This window comes from Chiloscyllium punctatum, chromosome 19 (assembly GCF_047496795.1).
Source record: "Chiloscyllium punctatum isolate Juve2018m chromosome 19, sChiPun1.3, whole genome shotgun sequence".
NCBI classification, from domain to species: domain Eukaryota; kingdom Metazoa; phylum Chordata; class Chondrichthyes; order Orectolobiformes; family Hemiscylliidae; genus Chiloscyllium; species Chiloscyllium punctatum.
Genome location: NC_092757.1, coordinates 34,240,041 through 34,267,143, shown reverse-complemented (window position 1 = coordinate 34,267,143; position 27,103 = coordinate 34,240,041).

Sequence of the window (27,103 nt, the reverse complement as noted above, 5' to 3'; positions counted from 1 at the left end):
TGCTTATAAAAGAGAATAAAATATCCATGTGTGCATAACTGATATCACCAAGTCTGACGTCAGGCCACACAATCAACGTAAAAGTCACCAAACTCTTTCTGGATCAATATTATAGAAAAGCAACTGCTGGTGGTTTACCTTAAGGGATACCACACCACAGATGAGCGGAGCGGTTGAAAAGGAATGTTATCTCACAGATGTAAACCCACACTTATTGCATCATGTGGAAACATGGCAAACAGCTTTGAGATCACGTTTGGCTGTCGGGATGGTCTTCAAAGAGAAAAAAAAAGTAGAGTTCATGTTCAATCAAACAGCAATGTTTCCAATCATTAGTTGAATGTTTTTGTTCCATTGACGGCCTTAAGACATCGAATAGCTATTTCGTCGAGCAGTTACAACATTAGAACAGAGCACGCCACAGTCCTGAAAACTGACTTTAGAAGAAAGATGTTTGGTGACAGGCACTGACATAATAAGCCGAAGGGACTGTCCCATTGTTGTTAAAATTCAGTGACTCTATCATGTTGCACCTGAACAAAAAATCAAAAACAGTGTCAAGAAGAAAAGCTGCAAGCATTGTGTGCTTCTTCTCTGGTTCTCTCGTTATAGTGATTCACACCTCACACTGCTCTTTCCTGATGTTGACTCCCAGTAAGAGAATAACGATTTAATCTGCCTGTACAAACTCTGGAAAATGAACGAGTTAAGTATATCCAAAGCTTAGATCGTCCGATTAATAATTAGAAAAGATATGTATAGTTTGCAAGAAAGGCACGAAAGGGCAGTTCAGTATGGGAAGATCAGAAATTCGCTCTTTGAATTGCGGAATTGGTCCTTTTCTGCTCAGATAAAGTATGATCTTAATATGAGGATGCAAAACTGGCCTGAGTAAAGTTGATGAACTAAAAAAAGAGTGGTTCCCTTCGGCGCACTGAGCCAAGCTGAAATGTGCAAACGACAACACACAAAGTAGAGTTATTATGGTGATACAGGAAAAGCAGTCTTCAACACCCTGATTGAGTCGGGCTCGATGAGGCCCACAGTCACCTGTCACAAACCACCATTGCCCTATCCTTCTTCTGCCTTCGCCTCTGTTCTTGTTTGAAACCGATTGCACGTGAGGCAATAGCATTTGGCATTACTGATGTGGGATGCTAACACACCGGGAATTCACTCGGACTGTGCGATGGCATGATCCTGCTTCGAATGATCAGGCAGTATTTCATATTTATTACTTGAAATATTAACAATTAACAGGCCATGGAAGTGAAAGCATTGAATTCTTTTGAGTAGACTAGATAGGAAGACCTCTGTTTATATCACTCCAAACACTGACTGATTCAGCATTGCATTCTCCCATCTTTCTGGGTATGGCCCCTTTGCTCTGTCGCAGTTTCGTTGCAACTTGCTTTAAAATACACAGTCCATGCAGTTATCTATTAGATTTCAGTTTTGAGTGCATGTGAACAACTTGTTTAGTGGGCGCCGTCGTGGCTTCGTCATTCAAGAACCGACGCTGTAAGCCAGCGGCAGGAGTTCGTGTCTCATCAGGACATGTATAAGTGATTGTACGCTTGCTGCACCAAAAGCAACACTTTTCTCTCACTAGACCCTTGTGTTGACGTCTGAAAAGGCACAGTCAGTGCAGTCCCATTACTTGATACAGCCTCTCCCACTCTTGGTGCATGTGTCTTTGATTCCCTCTTTCAATGAACATGTTTCCGTTCCTTGGGGTCGTGTGAGTGTAGTTTTCTCATTAAAAACAAAAAAGTGGCAAGAGAATCTGGTTCAGAAGAAGCATTATTAGACTAGAAATGCAAAGTCAGAATTCTTAAAACAGATACTGCCAGATCTGTTGAGCTTTTCAAGCAATGTGTGCTTTCGTTTCCCATCTCAGCTTGCAGTCCCATGTGTTGTGTCATTTGAGATGAAAGCTCACTGACATGAACACTTGGTAAATCAGAGCACACAAGCCTTCACGCAACTGTTGGAAATTGGGATTATAGACCTCTTGCCGTGCTGTCACAAAAATCTCAGTGATTCGATAAATTTGAAGAAGAAACTTCTCTCCATGCATATTAAGAAATCGAAAAGCTGTACCATTAAGAAAATATGCAAGAGGTTTGGCCCTCTTCGCTGATGGTCTGGGTAATAGGATCATAGCTTTAACACCCCGGCATGGGTTGGACTCCAGGTCAGAGAATCACGATTTATTGTCCTTGATAGTGACAAAAGAAAAAGGAAAGCACATTTGACGGGAATAAGTTCAATGTCTCGGATCAGTGAATGGCCGCGAGAACATCAGAGTCCCCTCTGAAAAAAAGGGTCTGTGTATAGACTATCTCTGTTCACTCGGACAGTTTGCCATTCATTCCCTTCTGATTCCACTTCCCACGAATTTTTGATGATTCACAAAGCTAAGACAGGTTTTGTTTCCCTTCCATTCCCAGATGCCGCAGTGGTTGTTTCAGAGTGTTTGGGAAATGCTAAGGTGCCCATGAGCAGCCTCTGACACTATGTGAGCTTGAGGTCTTCTGTCACTGTTGTGAGATTCTTACTAATGTACTCGAGGAACATTTATTGATGTGAGACTATGAAGGGTTCTCGTTCCTGCAAATCAGGAATTCAAACCTCATTTCGGCGTCAGGACAACGCGGAAGATCAGTTTGAAAGTGCAAAGTCGCAGGGAACTACACGAAAGCCAAGTAGGAGTCGAACCTATAATCTCTAGATCTACAATCAGACAAATTATCCATTGTGCCCCTCGTCCAGAGCCCCCTTGCTGCAGAGTTCTGATGTTAACACAGACATCAGCAGGAATGGGAGCATTTATAAGCAAGCAGCCAAGATAATCACCCGTCATTGCTCCTCTTCAATCGTCCCCACTTTGTGGAGTCGTGACGTTCACTGGCAAAGGAGACATATTTGTCCTCAGGTGCCTGGTTTTGGGTCACTTCCTTCTCTACTGGAACTTTCCATCGATTTATTCACATCCATGCGCTAACTCATGATCCAATCTAGTATGAACTTTCATACTTGCAGTTACGGGCTGTTCTAGTCATGATCATGAGCAAATTCAGTGAGCAATCTCTGGTCATTTCTCACCCAGAATCTGGAATCAGACGAGTTGGACAACACCTTTATTGATGCCGCCCAAGCACCGCAGGTCACGGCCTCAAAAGCAGCTCCTGTTTGCATCAGCTTGTTCTGTGCCTTCCTGCACTTCGTCTGCAGAACAACATCAGATTATCAAAGCTCTGCTTTAGTCACATTGAAACCCAGGGAAATAATGTGAACTGTTTCGAAACTTGCAGAGAGAAACTTTGCTGCCAAAGGTGGTTATGATGTAAAGGATAGACACAAGTGTATGTACAAGTTAGATCGCAAGTATTGCTGTCAGCATCACGGGGGATCCCTGCTTAGGAATGAGTTAGGATCACCCAGTCAGGAAATAAAGATTTTTTCATTTCTTGAGAATTATCTGAATGAAAACGAATTCATGGTTACACACAAAATGCACACCCAGATACTGCCAGAGACATTCCAGTGAGTGTTTGCACCCATCTGGAAGGACAATGGCAGCAGATATACGTTAAAGCTACCATCCTAAAACTCCCTCCAGTCATCTGACCTTTCTGAAATTTTGTTGGAAATATTTTCCTGTTCCTTTGATGTCGCTGGGTTTAAATTCTGAAACACTCTCTGTAGCGGCATCACGGCTATAACTTCATGCTAAGGAGTCCAAGGGTTCAGGAAAGTAACTCAACTCATCCATCTCTGGAGTACTTGGTGGAGAGCAGTGAATCCTATCCCACTGAGTTACGACCAGATTCCAGAAAGTTGTTTCTAATACTTGTAGGTTCTAACCGGACACCTGCAATTGGTCAGGAATAAGTTCAGAAGCGGAGCGGGGGTTTGGAATAAAACTGAAACGGAATGACTGGCGGAATGATGTAGGAAGTGAGCTTGGAGCTGGAGGTGCAAGACTCAGTGTCGGCACTAATGGGTTAGCCTTAAATGCCCACTGTTTATGCTGACTCACGCATCACTCCTGGTCGGTTCACTACAATGATCCGTTGTGAGTTTCTTGGTGTGAGTTTCCCCCTGTGTGCATTAATGCGGTTAATAGGTTCCTAGAGGATGAACGCATCCTCTTTCTTCCTGTCAGTTTAAGCCAGTGAAAACATCATTTGGAAGCCACTGCCAGATGAGATTGTATCTTCCTCTGCCTTTTCAGCGGAGAATGTTCAGCTGGGAAATGTCTGTCGTGCAAAAGCAGGGATTGATCACAATTCTCACAGAACGACATTGATTACAGAAAGCACATTTCCGAGTTACTGTGACCAAGTAGTTAATGGACTGCACATATGAATGAGTAAGGTTAATTGCATTGAGGCTCAATGCCTCATCTGGTGAACACACCTGCCGTATAGACAGGCGGTGCTCATTCGGGTTCGAGTTGAAGTGCGACCTCCATATTCTATCCACTGCTCCTTCTTTCAACTTCCTGCAAGTGCCACGTTGCTGATTAAGCAAATTCAATGACGCGTTTGAGTTTCGGCCTGATTTGCTTTGGTGATCGCACTTCTGTTCCCTGACTTAGTTCAAGCAGTCAATGTTGCTTCTTCTGATCAATTAGCTCAATCTTGAGTTTCTTGCGGCTTTTACCATAAGTACTGCTGCGTCTCCTTCTTTCTCCTTTTTCCTGCTTCATCCCATTTTGTTGCGAGTAGCGAGGTGAGGCAGGAAACACTGCAGATTTGCCTTGGCATGTTGTGATAACGGCGCAGACACCATGAGGTGACTGCAATCATTCTCTGCTGTCACACTTCATTAATTTTACACCAACAGTAAATACATCATTGTGCTCTGATAGATGTAATGCAATTGCATTTTTTTCTGGTCGATTAGGAATTCTATTTCCAATTCGAAATTTTTTGAGTAACAAATGTGTCCTTACGTTAGGTAGAAGCGACAGATACATGATCAGGAGAATTTGAGCTCCGTTCCACACAGTTCAGCAAGCGGGAAAGAAACGCTCTCAGCAGCTCTATTCAGAAACTGCCTCCGAGAGACAGGGTTTCAAAGAGCAAAAATTGTAAAAGAAGGACATGAACAGAGAGTTGAAGAATGTGAAAGAGGTTCAGCTGGGTACTCAGAGACATTTGAAAAATTGGTGACGCAAATGGAGTGGTTCAAGGATTTATGGGTAACGTTTGTTCAGACGAAACTGGGAAGCAGAGCTAATGATGTTATTGCCACGATGTCAGATGTGGTGACAAGAGTTGATGAAAAGTTTAGATAGCATATTTTAAGTGTTTATGAATTGGTTCCAGACGTATATAGACAGCGGTTCAGAAACACAAAGAAGGAAAAGGTTAGACTTAGGTTAAGTTCGAAAGAATTAAACATAGAAATTTTGAACGATGGTTGCATGCTTTGAAAAGAGATAAGACATTAGAGGCTATCAGAGAGATTACTCTGCTGTTGGAGTTTAAAAATACCTTTCCAGAAATGTTAACGATTCACGTGAAGGAAATAGAAAGCTCAGGAAGTGAGAAGTACAGCAGAATTAACAGATGAGTACGTATTGCTGCAGCTTCCAGGAGGAATTTCGTCCTGTGAAGGATAGAAATTGGGAGAATGAAATGTCCCACACGACTAAAACAATAATGGATCACACTGGTAAGATTTTGTCCCAGGTTAAAGCAACACAAGAGAATGGACAGGTGGTGAAAGGCCTCAGGTGTTTTCACTATAATGGAGTGGGACACAGAAACGTATCAGGAAAACGTATTCCACTGCAGAAGATGGGGCATGTAAAGACACACTGCTGGTCGTGAAAGAAAGGTGCTGTGATAAAAGAAGCTCAGCCAGTGGCATTAGTGTAGGTATTAAAGGAAACCTCCTCGTACAATAAGAGCTGAGGAGCTACAGGAGAGTGCACAGCTTCGGCAGTGGCTGGCTGTGGAGTTAGCACCTGACCTCGATAAAGAATACGCCTATGTGCGTAAAGTTTAATCTGAAAGAACAGGGGGAGGAGGACAAGAAAATATAATCTTGAAAGATAAAGGATCTAGCCAGTCGCTGATAGTAAGTGGGTGTGGGGTCGCAAATATGCACTGCTTCTGATTTGTTACCCGGACGTGTAGTAATTGGTGGGATATATTGACAGAAATTTAGATTTTCCATATGTAAGATCAGGTTGGCGTGCCAATTTAAGACTGGGGAAGTTAGAATGAAAGTTATTGTCGGAGTCGAGAATGTGTTGCTGGAAAAGCACAACAGCATCTGAGCAGCAGGAAAAATGGACGTTTCGGGGAAAAGCACTTCATCAGCAATGGGGCTTCGAGCCTCAGGAGTGGAGAGATAAATGGGAAAGGTGGGGCTGGCGAGAAGATAGGTGAGAGTGTGTAACGTCAGTTTGAGAAATTCAGCTTGTTCTTGGGAATGAATTGGCAGGATCCAAAGTGGAAATGACATCCTTTGTCGTGGAGAAGCTCAAAGAAGACCAAGAAAATCAGGACTTAAACAGAATTATCCTGGTATTTTACCAGACTCTGTGGTAACCTGATTCCACCATCATAAGTCACAGCACGAAAAGAGAAAGATGAAGAAGTCGAGGTTCATGAAGCAGATACGCTGTATTTGCATTGGTGCAGGATAAACCTGAACAGGCAGAACGTCAGGCAGAAGTGTTTATTTCTGAAAGCCGAAGAGACTTGCAACAACAAGACAAGACAATAAAAAAAATCATGTTGATTCATATGCCGTAAAGGAGGCAGACAATATTCCAGAGGGTTATTATTTAAAAGGTAGAATCCTCACACGGACATGGAGACGACGGCAGGTTAGTTCAGAGGAGAAATGGGCTGAAGTGCACCAGATTCTGTTGCCGATAGCATACTGATAGGAAGTATTGCAGGTAGCACGTGAATTGTATGGAGGTGATCACCTCGGGTAATGGAAGACTTAGGCTAAGGTACAAGTATATTTGCACTGGCCTGGAATGCACAAGGATGTGGTTAACATTTGCCATACTTGCCATACATGCCAAAAGTAGGTATGCCACAGGCTGTAATACAACCAGCACCTTTTTTGCCAATTCCATTACAAGAAACTTTCACGGGGGTGATCATTATTGTGTAGGTCCCCTCCCGAGAACTAAATTGGGAACCAGTATTTGTTAACCATGATTGATGTGTCTGCCAGATTTCCGGAGGCAATTCCATGACTGTGTAAGAATGCAAAAAGAATGGTAGAGGAATTTGTGCATACGCTATGGGCGACACAAAGAGATAGAATCGCACCAAGGATCAAATTTTACTCGGAGCCTGTTTAAGAAGATTATGGATAAGTTATGTATATGACACTTTAAATCAAATGCAAATGGTGTTGAATCCCAAAGAGCTTTAGAGTCGTGGCATCAGACCTTGAAGCCCATGTTGAGAGCATACTGTGAGGATTACATGAACGATTGGCATAATGGTATCCCATTCGTATTGTTTGCCATTAGAGATGCCCCACATGAATCTGTTCAGTTCACTTTCTTTAAATTAATAGCCGGTCATGAAGTGAGAGGTCAGTTGATGTTATTTAAAGAAAAATTGACAGGACCAAATTCGGAGATCTCACACTTTGAACACCTATCGGAGGTGAGGGCGAATCTAAATCGAGTTGGTGGGATAGCTAAATAGCAGCTGGAGAGTGTAGAATGAAGAAGGGCTCATGCCCGAGGCGTCGATTCTCCTGCTCCTTGGATGCTGCCAGGCCTGCTGCGCTTTTCCAGCGGCACATTTTCGGCTCTGATCTCCAGCATCTGCAGTCCTCAAATTCTCCTCAAAGCTCGTTACATCCCCAGGTTTTATTTAATGCATGTTTACTGGCAGTATTTTTATCAAAGACGCCAAAATAAATTTCACAGTTTTTCACCCTAAATGGCCAATAGAGTGACGGCCTTTGGAATGAAGAACGCGCCTAGCACATTCCAAAGAATCATTCACAGAATTGTGATTGGGTTAAGAAACCGTTCACTCCATTTGGACGATGATGTGATCTTTCATAAGCCCTCGAAAGATCACATGGTATAGTTGTCAGCGCTCTTTGAGCTACTGTGAGAAGCAAAACCGATGATAAACATAAATAAAACTGTATTCGCGAAAGCAGAGGTGAATTTTTTTGGGACATAACATCGGTCATGAATGTGGGCCCCACTGAACACAAAGACGAAGACCAATGAGGTATTTCCACTACCAATCCCGAACAAACAATGCTTCGAATCTGAGGTCTCAGCGGATTCGATCGGAGGTTTGTTCCAAACTTCAGCAGTGTATCGACCCCGTTAATCGATTGGCTGAAAATGAACACAAAGTTTCATTGAACAGAACTATGCCAGAAGTTATTCGATCATTTTAAACCAATACAAACCACCAAACCAGTTTCAGCTACACCAAACGTTTCGAATCCTTTTGAAGTCACCATCGATTCCACTGACAGTTGAAGTGGAGCTGTATCCTCCTGGAAAATGAGGATAAGATTGAACTTCCAGTTATTTATTTTTCGAAGAGGATCAACATCCATCAGAGGAAATATTCCAGGATCAAAAAGAAACTGGCCATCCAGCATTCTGCTGTGTATGTCACAAACAATATGCTGGTGATGATTGCACTGAACACAATTCGCTTGCTTTCTTAGAACTGATTTAAGATAAGAATATGAGACTATTTCATTGGAGACTAAAGTTACAGAATTTTAATTTAGAAGTCATACATGTTGCAGATCGGAAGTATGTAATCGCAGACTCGATATCGTTTGTTTTACTGATAGAGTTTAGATGAGATTTGTATTTGTTTTATAACACATTGTATGTATAGGCTTATGGGAAGATGTAAAAGTGAACTTACATGGACGTTACCGGTATGTCATGGTAATCTGTTTAAAAGGTAGAAAAGCATGAAGCCATCTTGGCATAATGACAGTTCAATTTCTTCTTTAGGGGGTGTTATAAAGAGGTGGGTGTACCTTTAAGAAAGTTAAATGCAGCCCAGCTACCGATCAGCGCTCCAAGTGTAATCAAAAAGGTAATAACATTGAGTGGAACAACTTGATTAGTTTGTTGCTTGGAAACAAAAATAAATTCGAATTCGGCCAATCAATTTAAATTCGAACCGATGTATATGAAACTCCAATCAAGTTTGAATTGAATATATTGACAAACTTGAAAGCCAATGACACAACCTGATAGTCTGGAGTATATTTATGTTTTTGTTCTGATAAACTTCTGGCATTACTCCCATATCCAAAGCAGATTGCATGGTTATACACAACCGATCTAAAATCTCCAACATTTCTTCCCTCAGCCATCCTCACATATCCAATCCAAAACGTGGACAATTTAAACAATATTTTGCATTTTTTAAAGATAGTATTGAACGGAAATGGGTTAATTGGAGCTATTTGTTCAGCGACTGTGATTGAAATCCGTCTCCGTGGATCCTAAACGTATCACTAGAGGGTTTGCCTCTTGTATTAATTAGAGTCTAAGTTCAATAAATTATTTCATAGTTTGAGTGGGAACGTCACTGACTGCACTAATAAGCATCAGCAGTTCCAGAGAGGAGAGGAGAGATCAGAATCTCGGAACGTTCGACTGGAATGTGTCAATATTGGAACAGAACTTAAGAACAATGGACAGGATTTTATCCGAGGGGCTTTACATGCTTTCTCAGCCTTGGACAGAATTAACATCGCGGATCTATCATGTACTTATCATTATTCAAGCTGGTTATTTTCCGATCCTCGCTATAATTGGTGTTCCTGGTAAGTAATTATATCTGTCGCCGAAACCAGGTGAAACTGAATTGCTGTTCGTATTAATTAATATTTTTTAACTTGGAAGTCAACGTTTCCAATTCGAATATAAGATTCCACTCTTTACGAATTGTAAGGAGCAAAGTATTGATGACAAATTCCTCAACAATGTGCGAAACGGAACTTTTTTGTCATGAACAGATGTGCATTTCCATATCATCCCCACTCACTAATCATGCCAGGTACCGCCATCAGTGCAACTTCTAAATCAACTGTCGTTTCTGCCTTTGTTAATTCCACATACAACTTTTCCAAGTCCCTACTAACCAAGTGTCCATTATAGAATAATTGCATTTGTGGATTTCTAACTTGTTCTCTCTTCTGATCTTTCCTCCACGGTGCTTAAGCCATTGACACATGATCCAGAGCCAGAGAATAACAATCTGTTCATATCTGCTTGCCTCATGTATTTTAGAGAAGTTAATGAATCATCCTTCCCTGATCAGGTCCCTGATTAACTGCACAGCCACAGCAATGTGTTTTATTCTTTAATGTCGTATGGAACAACTGAACCAGTCACTCAGTTCAACATGGGCACAAGATTCAGGCCTGATCAGGGCTGCACATATCAAATGAGGGACAACAAAAGGAACGATTGTTCCCTTCCTTTGCCTGTTTCCAAATTTCTTGAAGGTCATTTCCATTGAGGTAGGTGACCATTCCCTGTTTCAAGCGCACTCTTTCTGATTGAGTCTCTCCCGAAGTGTGATGTTTATCTCCACGTTACCTCTGGTGCTCGCCTAACTGATGCTCAAATACAGATGTGAGGAACTTTCAAATCCATGTCAGTGGCAATGCACAGAGAAACAATTGGCTTTTATGTCTCAAGAAAGACACAGAGATGGGCAAGTGAGGGCATGTAATTATTGTGACCATTCGTGAGAGTGTTTTGAAGCAGTATTTGGGATATCATGGACAGATTTTCTCTCCTTTAAGAAGAATGATCTCGTTGCAACAGAGGCATTGTAAAGGAATTTCACCAGACTAAGACCTGTGATGATGGAGTCAGAAGGAGTGAAGATGAGTGTGAAGCGTTGTGAGAAAAAAAAAACAAAAGTCAATTGCATTGAGCATGTTGGCACAGTGTTTAGTACTGCTGCCTCACAGTACCAGACACCCGGGTTTAATTCCCACCTAGGGCAACTCTGCGTGGAGTTTGCACATTATTTCCGGGTCTACGTGGGTTTGCTCCGGGTGTTCCGGTTTCCTCTCACAGTCCATAGATGTGCCGGTTCGTTGAATTGGCCTTGCCAAATTGCCTGTTGTGTTAGGTGGAGGGGTAAACGTAGGTGAGAGGGTCTGGGCGGGTTGCTCTTCAGAGTATTGGTGTGGCCTTTTAGGCCACACTGTAAGTAATCTATTGAAACTTGATGGTGATGGACAATCACTCATTGTGTTCGAAATAGAAGCTGAGAATGTGATAAATTCCATCGATTGTACTTTTTAAAAGTTCGGGATACTTTATTCTGGATTTTAAGTGCATTTGAGGTTACAGCCGTCATTTAAGTACTGGCTTAATATCAGGGTCATTCACTCTAATCAATGCAGTTCGGCTTACGTTCTTCGTTAATGTTAATAGGTTCTAGGAAACGCTTTCTTCTCACAGAGGGTAGGAAATGTTTTCAATTCTCTGATTTAGCGAGTTAGGGGAGTAGAACACTGAAAGCATTTAAAGAGGTGGTTGATGGATATTTGACCTATGCGGGTGTAAAGAACTGGACATTAAAGAGAGTTTGATACCAACAGTATGTCACCCATGATCTTATACAATGGTGTGAGCGTCCGAGTTACCCACCCCTGTTTCTTCTGTCCTCATATTTTGTAATTGGAAAGTTGATTGGATTCATTTTCCTCAAAGTGGTGGTATTGAATGTTGAGGTCAGTGAGAGAAAAGAATTTTGTGAGCCGCCTCTAGGCGTGGTATGTGGCCGATGTTCGTAGGCAATCTGGATCTACAACAGGACCCAACAATGAAACATCAGTTGCAGAGAGGAGAAACACTGCAAAGAGTTAGGAGGCCTCTTTCGTATCCAGCCTGGATTTGCCAATCACATTTTCCAACGCATACCAAACCATGTGTGACAGTCTTGAGGAACTGAATGATATCCTGTGTTGCTGCGGACTAGGTATTTGGAGGAAATAATCTCCATCTGCTTCTGTGCAGGCAGTTCTATGGGACTGAATGGAACATGGGGACTGAGGAGCAGGAGTGGTTCATTAGACACGTTTTTAATACTCCACGAAGAAGGAAAAGAGAATATGTAATTCAGTTGTAAGATTACAGAATGAATAAACAGAAGTTGTTCCTTTTAGTCAACATGTCAGATCCTTACGGTCGCAAACCTGGGAATGTAGACTGGAGAGCAAGAAAATAACAGAACTATGATACAGCAACTTGAGTACTGCCTTCACAGGAAAAAATACCTCATTATTAAAGAGTTCCCAGCAACAGGAGAAATCCTAAGTCTGATGAGAAAAGGAAATCGAATGAAATTAGTAAGTATGCCTATTTGGAAAACATTTTGGAAAAGAAAGGAATGGACATAGGAAACGTTGACATACATTTATGAAATGTGAAAAATATTTAAGAAACCGACTGGTAGATATACTGGGGAGAAGCAATAGAGGTAATGAATTTGATTTTCAGAAACAGTTTTGATAGTCTTCTAAGTCCAATGTGCAAAGTAAAATTATATTGCTTTGCGGATGATGTATGGACATAGTGGTAAAATGGGAGAGCTAACAGGAAACAGTGAGTAGGAAAATGTGGATGCTTGTTTGGTGTGCAAGGCATCGCAATGCTCGATACTTGGGCCCCAGATATTGCCAATACATATCAATCATTTGTTTGAGGGTATCAAATGCAATATTTCGAAAGCTGTTGATGGCTATTACCAATGTCGGATTGTCAGTGGGTGAGAATCCTGCGAAAAAGCTCAAGGTGACAGAGACAAGTGAAGTGAATGGGAAAATACGTGGCAGATGAAGAGCATTGCGGATAGATGTGACATTGTGTATTTTGCTGGGAACAATAGGACAGCACCATCCAATTGAAAAGGGATTTATTGAGAAATGTTGACCTCTGAAGGGCAGTAAGTTCTGAAGGGCAGAAGTCAATACCGGGAATGGCATCGAATTACTGAACAGTGTGCATAGTCTCAGCAAGTGGATATCTGTAACACTGAAAAGAATCTGGATTGGCTTGTACGCTAGTCACTGAAAGCAATGTTGCAAGAGCACAAAGCGCTTAGGAATATAAGTGTTGTATTGACCAGCAGTTAATCGAGATTAGAGCACAGGAGTAGTGGTGTCAAACTGTAACTATACAAGGCCTTGGTGAAATCCCATAGCTGTAACACTGAAAAGAATCAGCATTGACTTGTACGCTAGTCACTGAAAGTGATGTTGCAGGAGCACAATGCACTTAGGAATTTAAGTGTTGTATTGACAAGCAGTTCATGGAGATTACAGCACAGGAGTAAAGGTGTCTTACTGCAACTATACAATGCCTTGTTGAAATCCCATTTCGAAGATTGTGCAATATTGTGCGCAGTTCTGTTCTCCTTACCTAACATTGGACATATTTGACATTGAGGAAGTGCACTGAAAGATGGCCACACTGGTCTCAGGGATAAAAAGGCTTGCTGTGGGAGCAGAGTTTGGGTCGAATGCGTTTTTATTCTGTGGAGTTTATGAAAATGAGTGGACATATCTATGAAATATATAGAGCTTTGATCGGGTGAAACAGATTGGAAGCAGGGATGACAATTCTTCTGGTTGGGACATCTAAAACAATGGTCCATAGTATTATGTGCAGGCAGGTCATTCTGCATTCAGATTAGTATAAATACCTGCACTTAGAGACTCGTGAATCTGGTGAATTCTCTCCAACTAAAGTGTGTGGAAGTGAAGGCACGAAATATAAATAGACACTAAGCTAAGGGAGAGAGAGGAGGAGAATGCTATGGGGACAGACGATCCACAAATCACGGCAATTAGTTCCCCAATGATGTGGTAACTGTGATCATGTGGAACATTGTGTTATTGAAAATCGTACAATATCAATAATGGGACTTCTGGGAAAAATAAGTTAAAGGGTTAGCCACCCCGAAAATAACTAAAATCAGACCAAAAATAATACTCAGTCGAATGAAAAAAATAGCTCAGTATACGTAAGTTTTTAAATTGTATATATGGTGATGAAATACTACAACAAATGTAACACTTTACCACGACAACCATGGACTGCAACACTATACTTTTACGATGCTCTTCACCAGAAAGAGCGTGAGTTGATAGATCACGTGATGCCGACGCGAAATTCGACCTCTCCATCCAGTGGTTTGAAGTAAAGTTACTTCAAAATGTAGGCTTAAATTCCAATTTCAATCTCGGTTCCAAGGCTTGAATAGCGGATTACGTTGTTGTTTTAGCTGAACGCACTGAATTTGAATTTTGCTGGTGGAGGAACCTGAGCCTGGATTTTTCTGTTAACCTGGTGCCCAGTATGTATTTGCCTACTACTGAACAGGGGCTCGTTTTAACAAAACAAATCTGCAATTCAGTAATCGCTTTTCAGCCACATCACGTTGAATAAACACACGTTATAGGAGAATGGGATTGGAACAGTAAAGTCGAAGGACCGAATGGAGTAATGTTGTTTACGTTTCCTGATGATTATCGCATTAGCTGACATTTTGTGTGAGAATGGAATTGGAACAGTAAAGTCGAAGGACCGAATGGAGTAATGTTGTTTACGTTTCCTGATGATTATCGCATTAGCTGACATTTTGTGTGGGAAAAGTGTATGGAGGAGTTGTTCTGCCATAAAGTTCAATGGAGAAGGATCAATGTGCTTCTTTATCAAAGTTTCTGCGCAGTCTGTGAGAAAGCTCTATGAGTGTTCCCAGAAATGTTCAGATGTTAGGAAGGAGCTCTCTTCGGGGTCAACAGGACGATGTTTCCTGTTCCTTTTTCTAATACCGAGGCTGGTACCCGGTATTCTTTCCAGTTTTATCCTTTTAGATCTCGGAGCAGTTTGATCCAATTGATTGGGCCTTAGAGAGATCATTTCAGAAACAGCGTGTTGTGCAGGTCTTCAGTCCTAGTGCAGGAATGTTGACTGGCAACATTGTCTTCATAGTATCTATTGTGTCCAGTTGTTTCTTCAATTTACGTGTGGAGTCATCTCCCCAGTCAGCTGTTTATTCGTCCATGACATTTCATGTGGTGGGATGTGGTGCGACTGCAGACATTCGATCTGATCTGTTAAGCTTGGAATCATTTGTCCCTCTCTATTAGATGTTAGTTCTGCTGTCTGGAACGTAATCAGTCAAGTCTGTTAGCTTGAACGGATTGTTATCAGGTTTCGGTTCACTTTGGCATGTTTACTTACACTCGTCAATGATGGTAAGGTAAAATGAGGGATTATCCCGTGCAAAAAAGTTACAGATGGCGTTTAAATGCAATTTGGCTTTGACTGCTACTTTAGTCTACAGCACCACATAAATGTTAGAAATTCTATTCTCAAAGTAGCAGAAGTTCTATCTTTGAAGAATATTTTTGACGTAGAAATGGAATGAAGGCAACAAAGATTTTGTGATGAAAGAGGTTTTATACAGTTTTCGGCTCCTAGAATTATACAATGTGCAACCAGACCCGTCAGCCCAACTTGTCCATACTCACCAGGCTCCCTAAACTGAACTCATTCTATTTGCCTGTATTTGACTCATCTCCGTCTAAAACTTTCCTATTTATATAACCATCCAATTTTCTTTTAAATGCTGACATCGCATCCCGTTGTACAGCTTTCTCTGACAGCTCATTGCATATAATGAGCACAGTCTGAGCAAAATATTTACTTATTAGATGTCTTTCAAATCTCTTGTGTTAAATCTGTGCCCTTAGGTTTTAGAAACCTCTTCCCGAGGGTACGACCTTGGATATTCACTTTGTCCCTATCCTTCATTATTGTATAACCCTCTATAAGGCATTCTCAGCCTCTTACGCTAAAGTATAAATTCCCAGCCCATACAGGCTATCCTTATATCTCAAAGCTTCTAGTATCTGTCATGTCATGTTTAGTATTTTCTACCCTTTTCAGTTTATAACATCCTTCCTAAGGCAGGGCAACATGATTTGTACTCAGTACTTCAAACGTGGTATTACCATTCTCTTACAAAAGTACAGCAAAACGTCCCAATTCCTGCACTTAACGCTCTGACTGATGAAGATAAGCGTACCTAATGCTGTCTTCAATGCCTTGGCCACCTGTGACACCACTTTCAAGGAGCTATGTACCTGCATCTCCGGGTCTCTGTGTATGATACCACTCCCCAAGGCCTTCCTTTAGAGGTGAAAAACCTGCACTGATTTGTTTGCGACAATGGCACACCTCACAGTTGTTTGAGTGATGTACAACGCGCCAATAGTCGGCACACTGGTCCAGTTGATCATGATCTCGTTTTCCTTTTAAATGGTATTCCTCACTGTCCATTACACCAGCAATGTCGGCATAGTCTACAAATTTACTATCAATGATGCAGAAATTCTTATCCAAATCATTTATAAAAATAACAAACAGCAGTACATTGCTGGTTACAACAAATCTCACCAACCATCCTCTGTCCCCAACTATCAAGCCACTTCTGCATCAAATAGGCTACCTCTCCGTGATGTATTGTGAACTTTCTTTATTACCATGTCTAACATGTCGAACTTTGTTGGGCCTCACTATGGTTCACATATACAGCGTATGTAGCTTCATCTTAATCAAGCTTCTTGATCATCTATTGGAAATTTTCAATCAATTTGTTGGGACGCAATTTCCCATTGAAAACGCCATACTGACTATCCAAGGTCAGTCCTTGCCTTTCCAAACAGATGAAGTTTCTGTCTCTCAGAATCTACTCCAAACGCTGAACCACCCTTAATATCAGCCTTACCGGTCTGTGGTTCCCTGGCTGTTCTTTGCAGCCGTTATACAAAATAATGCCACAACATTAAGAGTCTTCAAGCCCGCCAGAAATCACCCGTGGTTGCCAATGACACAAATAAATTCTGAAACAAATCTGAATGATATAAATAATTAACAAGAGACAGAACGCACTGGAAAAGTTCAGCAGGTTTGGCAGCATGTGTGCAGAAAAATCAGAGTTGACATTTCGGATCCCGTGACCCTTCCTCAGAACTTTGAGCAGAAGCACAAATAACTCAGCAAGGGGCCTCGCAATTTCTACCCTCGCTTCAGTAACGATCTGGGCTGCACTTGAACAGATCCTGCGTTTTTGTTTATGGTTATACATTTTAAGGACTCTTCTATCATGTAATCTCATTTCAAAAACGAGGATTTATTTCCACGAGGTCCCTCGCTTCCATGTCTTTCTCCACAATAAATAATGACATGTTATGATTCTGTCGGGCATCACCCATCGAGAAAGAACAGGTGTAAAGCAGCGACATGTAGGAGGTCGAGTCTTTGTAAGGAGTGTGACACCAACATGGTCAGGCACTTACGGGCTACGTTGTTGAACTGCTAATTGTATTTCTGCTTTTTCCAATTTTTTATACAAAGGGCTATAATGGCTTATAGTTTAACTTCGAAGCCATTATTTTTCTGCTTTGTACCAAGATACCGTGCCTTGATGGGGGTGGAGGGGGAGGGTGGAGATGATTATTGTCAATGTACCTAAGGTATCGTAACATGTGGCGACTTGTAAAACTGAGGGCATGTGACAATATACCTCATAAACATAGTTAATCTCCTATGGAACCACATATAGATGGCTCTTCAATTTTTAAGAGGCCTTTTTTTCTCGTTAGTTACGCTTTTGTACTTCATACACTTTTAAGTTCGGTTACAATTGTCCTGACCTTATCAGCCAAAGCTATCTCATGCCCGCTTTATTCCCTTCTTATTTCCGACAGAAGTGGATTCTGCAACCCCTTATGGTCAAGGGATTCAACGATCCCAGCTGTCTATTCCTGACACATTCCTCGATCTGGTTACTTGACCCGAGCCGCAATATCCCCTGTCATATATTTTTCCCTGGTGCTACTCGCACAGCCCTTTACACAAACGGGAACATGCTGACGCTGAACTCTTATGATCTCACTTTTGAAAGATTCACACTTGCCAGACGTTCCTTTACCTGTGTAAAGCTTCTCATAATCATCTTTTGAAACGTCCTGCCTAATAACCTCACAAATAGCCTTGCCCCCATTTAGAACATTAAGTTGTGAACAATACCTATGCTTTTCCTGTGCGAATTTCAAATTCAGAAAATTAAGATTACTGGTCTTAAAGTGCCTTCACTCGAACAGTTCAGCGACATGCCCTGCTTTACTTCTCAAGAGCAAATGCATTTGAGGCCTAGACCAGATCAGCCGTGGTCTTAACGAATGGCATGACAAAGTTCAGGCGTCGAATGTCTTTATGCTTTTGTGTGTTTCTGGTTGTGTATATGTGTGTGTGTTTCTATCTTTGTCTATGTCTGTTTGCGTGCGCTTTGCTATATTAATTTGTATTCTTCTGCACCTGTGTCTCTAAGCAGTTGAGTTTTTCTTGTTTCGGCAGTGAACTCATTCAAATTGTGAATGTCCCTCCTCAGTCTCTCTCTCTCTCCCTCTCTCTCTCTCTCTCTCTCTCTCTCCCTCTCTCTCTCCGACTGTCTCTACCTCTTGTTTATAAAAGGATCCAATACCACTTTCTGCTGCCAGCCCCATGCAAGTCCAGAGGGAGCAGCTTTGCTTGAAAAAGTAATCAAAGACAGTGACTCCCTCCCTTTTGAATTGAATTGGCTTCATTGTCACTTGCCCTAATGAAAGCTGCGCAAAGATTGCAATGTTTTTGCTTATGCCGCCATCTTGAGTACACCAAATCTAGATACTGATTCTTATGTATTTGGAACAATTTTGAAGGGTAATAAATTAATGTCCAACAGAACAATAAAAAGGAAAAATAAAGGGCACAAATTACAGTCACTTCACCCCAGTCTCTGCAAGCACCACTCCTCCAATCCGCGCTGGGAACAGTCTCCAGGTCATCCCTGGCCCATTCTGCAGATAACTCTGTGCATAGTCTCCAGACCACGCTAGGCCCAGTCTCCAGATCGTTCCGGGCCGATTGTCCAGACTGCACCCGACCTTTTCTCCACAACTCATGGGACCCAGTCTCCAGACCGCACCAGGCCCAGTCTCCAGGCAGCATTATGTCCAGTGTCCAGGTCGCAGCAGGCCTAGTTTCTAGATTGTACCGGGCTCAGTCTCCAGACCACTCCGGGCCGAGTTTCCAGACTGCACTGGGCCTAGTCTCCAGGATGCACAAGTACCACATTCCAGACAGCACTGAGCCCAAACCGCAGAAATGCATCAACCCCAGTCTCCAGGCAGCACCGGGCTTAGTCTCCAGGCCGTAGCGGGACCAGTCTTCAGATTGTAAAGGGCCTAGTCACCAGACCATGCTGGTCAGTCTCGAGACAGCACCAGAGGAAAATCTCCAGACCGCATCTGAACGTGGTCCAGTGTCCAGACCACACCAGGCCCAGTTTCGAGGCCACACATGGCCCAGTCTCCAGATCGCACCAGGACCATTCTCAAATCCACACTGGGCGCAGTCTCCAAACTGCACACGTCGCAGTCTCCAGACCAGACCTGAGCCAGTCTCTCATCTGCACCAGGCCTAACCCCCAGACAGCAGCAGGCGCAGACTTCCGAACACACCCAATCATGTCTCCAGACACACTGGACACTCTTTTCACACTGAACTGTGCTTTAAATCTCGAGACATTGCCACCCCACACCAGCCTCCTGACTGATACACATCTCCTTCATTCCTGTCGGAATGACTTGAAAAAGCTAAACGTTTGAGAAGAAAAATGCCTCCAGAAAACTTAATGGAAAAGAGAGACAAATAGAACGGGTGGTGCAAAAAGGGGTCCACCTGGAATATTCCGGCCCTTCTGCCATCTTTGGGATATTTCATGCTTGTTTCCTTCTTCAAGGAATGACTTTGGAGACTCAGAGTACTTTTGTCAGATTCCATGTAATACTGTCCCTGAAGAATTAGCAGAATGAGAAGAACATGTGCATTGATGGCTCAAATGCTGCATTTGTGTTTACTTCAGCACTTTCTAATCCATTCTCAATTTAATTTGGAAGACTACATCGAAAAAGATCATTGAAGATTAGAGAAAGTGCCAGAAAATTCATCTCAACCTCTTGAAACGTGCTTCACTCATTGAAGCCTGGATGCAATTGTACTGCTGTGGTCTTCATAGCTCCCGGTGGACGACAGAACTGACATGGTCTACGCAATTTTCTGCATTCGTCGGATTGGCGGGTTGGACCAAGCAGAGCTTGAACCACGCAGTACTCTGTGTTCAACAGATATCTCCTCTGAGTTAATGTTTCTCTGCAGTGGATCGAGAATTTGATATAACTAACGATTTCATCTGATCTGGCAATGCCTTTATTTCTCATTCTTCTGACCACTTGACCCTCCTTCACTCACTCCACTAATGTTGCAGTGTAAGCATACATCGTTCATCATGTTGGTGACAACACACTGTCCTCGTAGCAGTCATAGCCTCCTCATTCAGAGCAAGTCAGCCATTCACATCGTGTTCGGGACTCCACATAAAAAGAAAGGATGCCCTCTCTGATAAAGGCCGTCCCCTTCGTTGACATCTCACAACACCTTCCCCCTTACTACTCTCCATGGGCAAACGACCTCAGCAAGTATCCCTTATGTACTGAGAGGAATTGGGACATTGGGAATTTCAGGTAGTAGACTGTCAGTGAGATGGACCGGTCAGACTGAACCATGTCTGCACCGGTCGGACTGAACCTTCCACGACACACTGTATGACTAAGTCCTCGATTGCCTCGCCATATATGTAACGTACTGCCTTCTATTCTTCCTGAAAAGTTCTCAGTTTCACGGTTAACTACGCCTAATTCCAACTGCCAAGTTGTCGTCCAATACTTATCCAACTGGAGATTCTCTACCTCCTCTTGATAACTTCAGTTCCTTCATAACTTAGTTAGAATATATTTGTTCCATTTATCTAAAACGTTGGTATAGTCTGCATATAATTGAGGCCCCAGCATTGCTTACCGTGTCACTACAGTCATTAGTTTGTGTTGCACTGATGAAGACTGAATTATCGCTAATTTATACCTGCACACCGTTCGGTAACCAGTCCTCCCTGTATTTCTTGTGCAGAATCTTTGAAAGGCGGAATATTCAAGCATGAGAGATTAAAAGTTCTGCTCCAACAGCTCAGTAAATGCCTCAAATGGCTGAATGACCTCATGCTGTTCCTGTTGAAAAATCTTGATGGGCTACGTGGCCTGCTTCAGTGCAGGTGTCGTTGTTGATGGCACTGAACATTTTGGAACCATCAGTGTACAGCCCACTTCTGACTTTATTTTTCAGGGCAAGTCATTAATGCTGCAGATGCTGATAGCCCACAGTGACTCATGAATGCCCAGTTTCCATTTCCTCGGTCTTTTGGAAGTATGCCCTACTTCACAGAAGTTAGTACCATACAACACAATGGGCACTGTCTTCGATCTGAGGCTGAGACTTCCCCTCCGCCAGTTCTGTGCACTGGATGCTCCTAAAGATACTGGTAGGGAGAGGTTCATCTGTGACACGTACTTTGAGAAGAATGTTTCCCTCCTGTTGGATCTCAAACCACCTCCAACAGTCTGTCTGATGTTTTTGAGGCATTGTATTTCTCTGTCAGTGATGAGACTGTGGAGATTTTCTTGCTGAGGGGAATGAAATTCTCACATCCAGAATACATTCTGAATCTTTGTCACACACGGTCGTTCCTCAGATTTGTTTTCACACAGGGGTGATGTGGAGGCCAGTAGATGTCTATCATCGGGAAAGTTTCTTGAGCTTTTTCACATGTTATCATGAGATTTCCCAGTTTCCGAGATCAGTATTGGAGAATTCCGGTATAACACATTTTCTAAATGTATCCTATTGTGCCCCCACCACTGATGGGTCTGTCCTGCTGGTGGGATAGGGTATACCCAAGGGTGGTGATGGGGCTTCATTTGTCATTACCCATCAGGCATGATTCTGTGAGCATAACAATGCCAGACTATTTCCTGTCCGGGTCAATATGTGCAATAAGTGTGACAATGGAACAGGCAATAATTGGTTATAAAGCTGTATGATATTTGACTTTGTGTTGTATTAACGAAACAGAGTGAGGAAATGAATGCGTACGTTGAGGGAAATCGATGGGGTTTAATGACATTAGATAGACAGAGCGACAGGGTGATATATAGGGAAATGAATATTCAGCACATTTTATATTTGGGATGCGAGACCGAAACGAAAAGGAAGTGGGGGAGATCTAGAAATAAAGGGTGGTCTCTGTATGATTATAAAACAGGACAATACATCAAAAGATTGAGACATTGCCTAAACTGTATTGTTGTTGATACAAAGTTCCAGTTGAGGTGAGTTTGGGTAGAGTTTTCCACCGTGGGGCTGAGTGAGTCTCAACAAACTCAATGGGCAGAAAAGCGTGTAGTGTGGGTCTTTATGACCCAACCGCAGTCTGTATCTGACATTCTCCAGAACATTTTATACCCGACGTTCGTTGGAACATTCTCTTCGCAACATTCACTGGAACATTCTATACTCACCATTTCCCAGAAGATTTTACATCCAACATTCTGTAACTGATATTCACAGAAATATTCTACAACTGACATTTCCCGCAAAATTCTGAACCCAACATTGTATAACGGAGATTACTCGGAACATTCTATCATTGACCTTATTTGTGAGGGGTGGGACATCAGTGAATTGAACAAAGGTAAGCTCACAATGGAAGTGGTCCTGTTCGAAGGAGAAGTGGTCACTGAACAGAAGTCCCCTCATTCAGTAAAAGGTATGAATACAATTTACCTGCAATACCTTTCTTCACATCACACGATCGACCACAATTTAGGCTTAAAAACAGAAATTTCGAAACTCCACTAGTCGTCAAAAAACTGGGAGAGTATCCTTCAGGACAGCGATGTTTTCACACTCAGCATTTGATTCGGAAAGAAGCGACCCGCGTCTGCTTTCTCGTGCTCAAGTATATGTTAATGTTCCAGAAATAATCTGTTTTGATGGATGTCTCTCTGTTTATTTGAGGATGGAAGGATTCTTGTGTGTTATGACACATTTTTGTCAATAATTCTGACCTTCACATTTATTATTTCGACGCCAATTATTTTAATAAATTTCTGAATAACATAACACATTTGAAAATCTAAATAGGTTCTCAATTAAACTTCATCCCCAGGACATCAATGTGAACTTCACCAGATTCTTCATTTCCCCTTCCCCCACCTCACCCGACTTCCAGATTTAAGTTCAGCACTGTCCCCATGACTTGTCCTACCTGCCTATCTTCCATTCCACCTATCTACTCCACCCGCCTCTGACCTATCACGTGCATCCCCACCCAATTACCCATTGTACTCTTTGCTACTTTCCCCAACCTCCTCTCTGACCTATCACCTCCATCCCCACCCCCATTCACTTATTGAAATCGATGCTGATTCTCACCACCCCCAGCCTCCTCTCATTCATCTCTCCACCCTGCAGGTCCTCTGCCTTTATTCCTGATGAAGGGCTTTTGCCCTAAACGTCGATTTTCCTGCTCCTGAGAAGCTTCCTGAACTGCCGTACTTTTCCAGCACCACTCTAATCTAGAATCTGGTTTCCAGCATCTGCAGTCCTTGTTTTCACCTTTCAATTGAACTGGCCACTTTTCCTGTAAGCTGATCTATAATGTATTTTCCTTCTTGAAAGTCAACGGAGTGACGATATACATCCTGCTTTATAAAGATTGTGGATTGTCTTCATGCGTTAGACGTTACCTGGCGGCCATGGCATTGGCGGATCTACTGGTCATTATCCTCGACCTGATACTGAGACACATTCCCATTGTTTTCCGGGAACAGTTTTATTTCCTGTACTCAATCCCAGTGTGTAACATCCACGCCGTCCTGGTTTATGCAGCCACTGACTGTTCTGTCTGGTTCACTGTCACGTTCACCTTCGATCGTTTTGTGGCCATTTGTTGCAAAAAGCTGAAAAGTAAATATTGCAGTGAGAAAACTGCAGCTGTGGTTCTGGGAGCAGTGACGGTGCTTAGCTGTTTAAAAAACATTTTCTGGTATTTTATGCACACACCTTGGTATTGGCTGTGGAATGGCCCCTGGTTTTGTTGGATAACAGACGAAGTTCAATCCTCCCGTGTCTGGGTCATAATCGAGTTTATCCACCACATTCTAACTCCAGCTCTCCCATTTCTCCTGATTGTGTTGCTCAATGTTTTCACGGTCAGACATATTTTAGTGACCAGCAGAGCCCGGAGAAGACTCCTGACTCACACAAATGGAGATGCTCAGTTTGACACAGAAATGAGAAACCGAAAAAGATCCATCACTTTACTGTTTGTGATCTCGGCTAATTTCAATAGACAATAGACAATAGACAATAGATGCAGGAGTAGGCCATTCTGCCCTTCGAGCCTGCACCGCCATTCAATATGATCATGGCTGATCATTCCTAATTAGTATCCTGTTCCAGCCTTATCTCCATACCCCTTGACTCCACTATCTTTAAGAGCTCTATCCAATTCTTTCTTAAAAGAATCCAGAGACTGGGCCTCCACTGCCCTCTGGGGCAGAGCATTCCACACAGCCACCACTCTCTGTGTGAAGTAGTTTCTCCTCATCTCTGTCCTAAATGGTCTACCCCGTATTTTTAAGTTGTGTCCTCTGGTTCGGCACTCCCCCATCAACGGAAATATGTTCCCTCCTGCCAGAGTGTCCAATCCTTTCATAAGCCTATACGTTTCAATCAGATCCCCTCTCAGTCTTCTAAACTCAAGGGTATACAAGCCCAGTCGCTTCAGTCTTTCCGTGTAAGGCAATCCTGCCATTCCAGGAATTGACCTCGTGAACCTACGCTGCACTCCCTCAATAGCCAGAATGTCTTTCCTCAAATTTGGAGACCAGAACTGTACACAGTACTCCAGGTGTGGTCTCACCAGGGCCCTGTACAGCTGCAGAAGCACCTCTTTGCTTCTATACTCAATCCCTCTTGTTACGAAGGCCAGCATGCTATTAGCCTTCTTCACGACCTGCTGTACCTGCATGCTTGCCTTCATTGACTGGTGTACAAGAACACCCAGATCTCTCTGAACAGCCCCTTTACCTAATTTGATACCATTGAGGTAGTAATCTGCCTTCCTGTTCTTGCCACCAAAGTGGATAACCAGACATTTATCCACATTAAACTGCATCTGCCATGCATCTGCCCACTCACCTAACTTGTCCAGGTCACCCTGTAATCCCCTAACATCCTCATCACATTTCACCCTACCACCTAGCTTTGTGTCATCAGCAAATTTGCTAATGTTATTGCTGATACCATCTTCTATATCATTTACATATATTGTAAAAAGCTGCGGTCCCAGCACGGATCCCTGTGGTACCCCACTGGTCACTGCCTGCCATTTCGAAATGGAGCCGTTAATCACTACCCTTTGTTTCCTATTAGCCAACCAATTCTCTATCCAATCTAGTACTTTGCCCCCAATCCCGTGCGCCCTAATTTTACTCACTAACCTCTTGTGTGGGACTTTATCAAAAGCTTTCTGAAAGTCCAGGTACAGTACATCCACTGGATCTCCCTCATCCATCTTCCGAGTTACATCCTCAAAAAATTCAAGAAGATTAGTCAAGCATGATTTCCCCTTCATAAATCCATGCTGACTCTGTCCTATCATCCTGTTGTGGTCAACGTTCATGTTGTATGCAATATGGTACCGCATGTGGTTAATTGGGAATGAGTCTACGAATCCGTTACGGTTTATGCGGGAATTGGGCTTCATGCTACAGCTCCTCAGTTGCTGCACAAACACAGCAATATACGCTGTGACCCAAACGAAGTTCAGACAACAGCTGAAGAATACGCTGAAATTACCCTTCAACCGAATTCCTCAATCATGGAAATCCACTCAATAATCGGGATTTTGTCATTTGAGTTCAGTGATTAAGCCGCCTGTCACTATGGTTAGAGACTAACGTTCGTGCAGCTTCGTCCTACCTTATCACACAAGGTGGTTGCAAAGATACATGTCAATGTTTCTCTCAGCTCATAGGTCAGTGAGAAAAGGCACCACACCAATGAATGTATCGATTACATCAATTTGTAGTAAATAAAAATGTTCATTAAACTGTTTTTAGCAGCAGAGTGAACGATATTGTTGTTTTTATTGATTTGGAAGAAGCTTAACGGGAGAGACAGACTCATCCACATGTCCTGGACCTCTGGGAGGGGGTTGGTACAGGCCTTGAGCTCAGGAGTTGGATTGAAGTCACTCTGTCCTTGCTTTAAGCTCTGGGTCCCCGAATCCAATCTGGCCTTTGGCAGAGTTTACCTCTCTTTCACGATGTCACCATCTCCACTCAAACGCACCCATCTCTCTCTCTGTCTCTCTTCCTCTATCTCTCTCTTCATTCTTCGCTCTCCCTCCTCCCATGAACCTCCTCCCTTACACTCTCACCCAATTTCCTCATTTCTCTCCCTCCGTTACATCATCTATTTCTCTCCCAGTCTCCCTATCACTGTCTGTCTTCACCTCAGCTGTCTCTGTCGAAACCCTTGTCCGTCCACCTGCTTCCACGCGTATTCCTCATGCGACATTTCTTACTCACTCTTCTGTACTCTTCGTCTGTCTCCCAGTTTTAAAACTCTCCCCAATTTTCTCACTTCCTCGAAACACCCTTCAACAACACTCGGTGCTCTCTGCACCCCAGTCTCTGTTGCGACCTCCCTTCTCGGTGTCAGTAAGAGGAAAGTGTGAGACTAGGTCAGGTAGAGAGTGAGTGAGGGAGGGTAAGCGATTCAGTCAGACAGAAAGGGTTCGGTAAGAGAGCGGAGAGATATCTAGAACAGAGACATAGAAGGATATATTGAGAGATAGTGGACGAGAGAGAGAGAGTTGGAAGAGGGTAGGGAGACACGGAATTGGACGTGGTTGAGAGAGAGAGAGGAGGGTAGAGAAAGAGAGTGGCAAGGAACCGAGAGAGAGTATGGGTGGGCTTAGAGTCAGAGAGAGTGGGAACGTTGCCGAGAGAGTGCAAGTTGGGAGTTGAAGGGGGTAAAGAGAGATTAGGCGGATGTCAAAAGAGACAA